Source organism: Otolemur garnettii, unplaced genomic scaffold (assembly GCF_000181295.1).
Source record: "Otolemur garnettii isolate 467f Iridium unplaced genomic scaffold, OtoGar3 scaffold00117, whole genome shotgun sequence".
NCBI classification, from domain to species: Eukaryota; Metazoa; Chordata; class Mammalia; order Primates; family Galagidae; genus Otolemur; species Otolemur garnettii.
This window is the reverse complement of record NW_003852512.1, coordinates 5,384,053-5,390,654: the sequence shown is the minus strand read 5'-3', so window position 1 is coordinate 5,390,654 and position 6,602 is coordinate 5,384,053.

The window sequence follows — 6,602 nt, the reverse complement described above, 5'->3', positions numbered from 1 at the left end:
CTCCACCTAGGGCTGGACACAGACTCCATGTTCTGGGCCTAACAAGGCTCTGGTCCATCTATGCCACCCTTCCCTAGGAATAGCAGAATGCCCAAAACATCTCTTTCCATTTTCTTTCCCCTTTCATTCCTATGTAATGACAGTTTTAAAGTTAACTTCTGCCCACAAGTCTTTGGCGCCAATGACTGTGACGGATATTTTAGACATACAGTCCACTTCCCCAAAGCCCCCTGCCTGCAGGGAAGGAGATATGACTGAAAATTTCATATAAATCCCTAGACAGGGAGGCAAAAGGGACAACCAGCTCAGGAGCCTCTCCGCTGGAGGCTTTATTTTCTTCTTATCTATATTAAAATCTATTCTTTTCCTCACTTATCCTCTGTGAATTCATCCATCCTATTCCTAAAACCAAGGATCCAGCAAGGAAATTCCAGTAATAGTACACATATTTTCTATCTATATGCATTTTCATTGTCTGTACATTTTTCAGGAGGTATAAATGAAGAAGTATACAGTTCTTGCTTTTGAGTAATTTGCAGTCAACTTAAGAATTCAAGTAATAATATAGAAAATGGAATAAATGTGAAAATAAAACAATGATTAAAAATACAAAGATAGAGTGGCGCCTGTAGCTTGAAGGAGTAGGGCAACAGCCCCATATACCGGATGTGGCGGGTTCAAACCGGCCCTGGCCAAACACTGCAAAAAATAAAAATAAAAATAAAAGACAGAAGATAAAGTAATAATAATTGATGCTTAAATGAGTCACATAAAGTGACTATAGGATTTTTGATGAGGGAGAAGTCATTGATCAAAGTAAGTACTATATTGAATAAAGCACCAATCATATGGTGACCAGGAGTGACCCAATTTGAGCTCCGTTAGGTTAGCTAGTTGCATGGCCTACAGAAACCCATTTTTCTTATTGTGGTTTCATAGTGATGAGGGAAGGTTATCCCTCTACCCTCTGAAGGTTTGCTGAAAATGAACTGACGATAGGCAGATTAATAGGATAAAAAGGAATACAAATGTATCTGATGTACATAAGCATGAGGAAATTGCAAGAAAATGAGCACACAGCAACCCAAAGAGATCAAGATGTTCACATATCCCTACTCATAGCGGGGAAAGAGATGGGGGAAATGTGGCAATTCGGGTGATAATAAATTATGTTTAGAGGCAATGAATGGGCTGAATGTGCAGACAATAGTTAGCAAAACATTCTCTTTTGGAAATGAATGGGATCAGGGAACCGAAAGTGATTTGGGACAAAGATTGGTGTTTCTCTGTTTTTGGGGTGTGGGGTTTAATTTTCAGTCTCTTCCTCTGTGATATGAGTTTTAATCTTCTCTGGTTAATGAAATTTCAAAGAGAGGATCAAAGCAATTGTGTTCCTTTTTGGCAATTTCTGTATCTAATCAGATAAGGGAATTTCAGAGAAGAGCCTCCGCCTGTGGAGGACCTTGAGTCAGCATGCCAAAGTACAATATTTGTGGGCATCGTTTTCTGAGTCCCAACAGTTTCAATTACTATATTTATAAAATGAAATCTATGGCTATCATGAATGGTATATAAGATCCTTTCAAACTTTGAAATATATGCTCTCGTTGTGGCTATGAAAAGCTTAATAAAGGACAATGATGAGAAGGCAGTTGAGTTGAATCTTGTTGGGTATTTGACCAGATAACAGGCAGCAGGAGGATATTCTCTGGAAAAGAAACCATCTAAATCAAGATGAAAGAGGCTGGTACTGAGAGAGAATAGGGACAGGACTTGGGCCTCACTTCTAACCAAGGGAGGCAACATGGGGCAACACAATTAAAAGTAAAAAAGCAAAAAAATATATGACCTTCTAGTCACTGTAATGCAGTCTATACCCATATTATGAGGGGACCAACTGTCTGTCTCTTAAGTAAGATCTGTCATGACCCCTGAAGCAAGATGCTAACACCATCTTATAAAAAACCTGACTGCAAAGACACTGGACCTATCCAGACCTAACGTCCTCATGCCAGAATAGACCAGGATATTGATGTTGCCCTAAGTTTTCTCCTCATTATAATCTCATTTTAATGCTAAATTACACCCAGGGATAGAGATATAAAATGCTGATGGGACGTGTCATGCATAAAGAAGCTTGACTGTAAAGTGTGCAGTTACTAACAGAACTCTAACTCTACATGTAATGACTTCAAAGCTGATCTGTGTCTCCCTCTTTACAGCCCCTCCCCCAATTTCTCCTGTCCTTTGTTCAGACAGCCACTGTATTTGATCCTCTTTATGTAAGCCAAAGGCCCTGATACAGCCTTGCCTTCCTAAATCTTTCCGGTCTCATGCCAATATCTATCAATATGGGGATCAAGAACTCAAAGCACAGTATCGTACCATTGGTGTAAAGAATTAGAATTTATCAATATGGACTCATCATTTTTCCTTTCTTTTCTGGTTATGAAGTAACATTTTATTTATTTATTTTTGGCTTTGATTAAAACAAAATATTTTATGAGATAACTAGGCTTCATTTCCCCAACAACAACCAACATTTCAACACTGGAAACTGACTATGAACAGATTTTGCCAATATTGCTTTAAATGAACTGTGCATTGCTTAAAGTAAGACATGCACACAAATCCTGGAACCCTTCGCTTCACTGTAGATCTCAGGTCAGATCTATTAATTTTAAGTTTTTCTATTTGAAAGGCAAAATCAGAAAAGAAAAATGCAAAACCTAGACTAATCAGAATCTATTTTTTTTAATTCAGGAGATGTGTCAGATCCTAGTCTTTATTAAATTTTTTTGTCATTTTATGAATTAAATATAATTATAATGAACTCACTTTGGATTTGATTATATTCTGTAGAGTTTTTCTTTCCAATTATACATCTTCATATTAACTCCTCAATGTAAATGTGTAACCTTCCTATGAAAGACTGGAGAGTCACATTGCTCTGAGTAAATTACAGACTTGTTATTTGAAAGGATCTTGAAAACTGCACAAAAATTTCATTAAATCTTTCAGAAGCACTGAGAGGAAGGTAAGCTGCCCCTAATATGATTCTTTTTTTAAAATATGTTGACAGTTTCAGATCCAAACTCCATTCTAAAGTCTTAAGGCACTGATGAATGGTCTCTGAGCTTTTGTCTTCTATCCATGTTCCTAATAGTCAAGTGAAAGCCCATATTTGCTTCCCATTCACTAGAAGCTCATTCCTGGCCATTACATGGGAAAAGTGTCAAATGAAGATTATGGGAGGAGCTTAGCTCTCTCCTCTTACCAAATGATTTGGTAATTTTGGGTCTCAGGTAATATGAAAAATAAACTGCATATGTTTCTGAATGACTGAATAGATGCTTGAATAAAGAGTTGATACTTGCAGTGAAGACTATGTTAACCAGTTTGATGAAAATATTTCCAATGGTATATAAAACCAGCACATTGTACACCATGATTGCATTAATGTACACAGCTATGATTTAATAAAAAAAAATTGATACTGAACCTTCAGTGCTACAAGTTATTTACAAGGGACTTATTTTGTTCATTCATTTATTCATTTGCTTTTGAAATATCACTTCGAATGTGTAGTATGTGGCAGACAATTTATAAAAACCTTCTGTAGGTCTATAAGATATATTCAATTTTGTTCTTTAAAAAGCCCCTCCTTTTTATGAATCGAGGAAACATTCCTTTCGAAAGGAATGTTGGAAATTGAAACATTAGTTTCAACTTTCTTCACTGCTTTTGAGGCAATAAAGTAAAAGCAGAAATAGAAGAATCTGTCCTAGCTGCCCTATGTAGGCCTTAGTCAGGCCACAGGCGTTTCTGTTGTCTGTATGTTCTGTTGTCTGTATGTTCCTGACATTTGTGGGGCTTAGATTGTAACCTAGTAACTTCCTTGGACTTCCGTTGCCTTTGAGGACAGGTGGCCCAACCGGTCTCAAGGATGCAGGCAAATCAGACCTTCCACCTTGAGCTGGGGACCTTGAGGATGATGTCATGTCTCTCTCTGTTTTATGACCCTCACGTGCCTTCCCACTCTGACAAGTGGATAAAAGAGAGGCAAGAGATTAAGTTGGGGGGCTCGGTTTTGGAGACACACTGGTGTTCCAAGTTACCCCCCGGCCAGAATAAATCAGCTTCCCCTAATGATCTGGTGCCTGGAGTCTTCTGTCTGCATCGGTTTCCTGCTACACTTTAATTTGAAGTTAAAGACACGGAAACCTCCATAGTTGTGCCCCCTTTCTACATTAACCACCTCCTTGTTGGCCTAATTTTCATAGACTGCACATGCACCACATGTACATGTCAGTGCAGTAGACCTAACTCCTTATGTTGACCACCTCTGTATATTGACCAGTTTGTCACAGTCCCTTGAGTGGCCAGCTCACAGAGATTCTACAATATTTATTCACATCACAAAACCATGCCAGGCGTTATACACACAGTAGGCTGTATAAAGAATCCAAGGGATGTAAGGCCTCAAAGCTTGCTTCAAAAAATTCAGTGTATTATGGAAATCAAACTCATTTTTAAACAATTAATAGTATGACAAGTTTAAAAAAGAAAGTGAAATATGAAAAAAATTGCTGAAGCAATCCAGAAGGAAGAGTGTCCATGTGTCAGTGGAGAAAACAAGCAAGGCCACTGGTCTGTATCAGTCCTGGAGGCATCATTCATCTGGGGTTCTACAAAGTGGGAATATACTAAAGACAACCCTAGCATGGCTTTTTTGATGACATAGTATATAAGGTGATCCCTGAAGAAACTGTAGAAATTTGTCATCTACAAAATGAGAGGAAGAGAACTCCAGATAAAAAATATAGCACCTCGAAAGACAAGACTGTGTGAAAGAACATGGTACATCAAATGAATAACAACTCATAGAACTGGGGCCACCTATATTGAGTTGTAAGAAATATTAAGTATCTGTCTTTACAAATCAAAACAGATGGGAATGATAATATTCCAAGAAGAAAGGGTGGCACAGAAGCAGCATGGTAAGAGAGAATATGGCAAGATTTTGTGTGGCTAAAACATTATATGGATGATAGGTGACATAACAGATTTTCAGTCTTCAGACGTTTAAATGAGAGTGGGAGGGGCCTAGTATGTCATGCTAAGAAGATGGCATAAAACTTCGTCTGTTGACAAAAGATGAACCATTAAAGGAATATTTTATTTCAGAAGAAAAAGGATGATCAAATGTGTGTGTTCAATCACCGGCTTAGTTGTAAGGAGAATGAAGAGGTGGAGCAAAGAAGAGAAATGGATGGAGGCCTGTGTAAACATCAGGAGCACAAATGAATATTAGAGGTTAATAATCCTATGCCAAATTTCAGCCTCCCCCCACTCTGTGACCATGTATGAGTGATTAATTCTGAAACTTCAGTTTTCTCAAATATAAAATGAAACCTTTATTAATAAATATCTTGTTTGGATAATGTGACAATTGAGTGGAATAATATTAATTAGCACCAAGCATGTAAGAGAATGGATGGGTTAAAAGGGTATTCAAAAACAAGGAATATATATATCCCTTGTTTTTATATATATATATATATATATATATATATAGTATACAGATAAATTCAACAACGTTTGCAGCAATAGTGAGCTGTCTATGTGAAGTAATCATAGAGCAATATGGTAAAAATATATTAAGTTAATGTACATACACTTATTGTTCCTCAAACTATTGTGGAAATTGACAATTATGTCAAGTTTTGATGTGTTTAAGTTAATTTTTCCTAGATTCTATTTAAATTACACTTTACCTATTCACTCTTCTAATGCCATTAAGACAGATATCTTCTTTCAAATGTTAATATCCTAGAAAGAAATAATTAGAACACCAATTGTCCCTCTGGGTCTTTGTTTTCCTTTGGCATATAGATTCTACCTCTAAGGTTTCAGAAATTTCAGTATTTTGCTGGAAACCATAGTCTTCAAGACATCCAGTGAACCATTAGCAGTTCTTATACCATTTGAGAATCTTCAGAGAGTGTTTCCAGAACAATCCCTTGGAGTCTGCATACGTATCTAGTTGTGCATACTGCTGATCTCATTCCTAACTACCGCATGCCCAGCCTGAGAAAATGAAAATTCAAATCTAAGATACAAAGTCACAGAGGCAATTTTCATATCACAAAGGCCAGAATTGTTGATAGGTGAATTGAGAAAGTAATTGTTCGATTTTCATATGTAACATAATATAGAGCAATAATCTCACTATATACAACAAAATATCATGTTGTACCCTTTAATGTATACGATAAAATGTCTAGATTTAACTTTGATTTGATAGCATACTGTAAGATTGCTTTACTCGCTACAGATACAGCCTCTTTGTATTAACTGTCTATGTACAATGTAAAAAAAGAAAAGAAATGTATTTATGCAATGATTCCCTCAGTATCCCTTTTGCAAAAGAAACATGACTATATATTACATGGTAAAATTTCATCATTTAACACTTTATAGAATATATTGACAATAAAGGTATACAAAAGAATCATCTATCTATCTATCTATCTATCTATATATGTATATATATGTCTATTTTCATCTGTTTCCACTTTCCTTGCATGTTCCACTTTTAT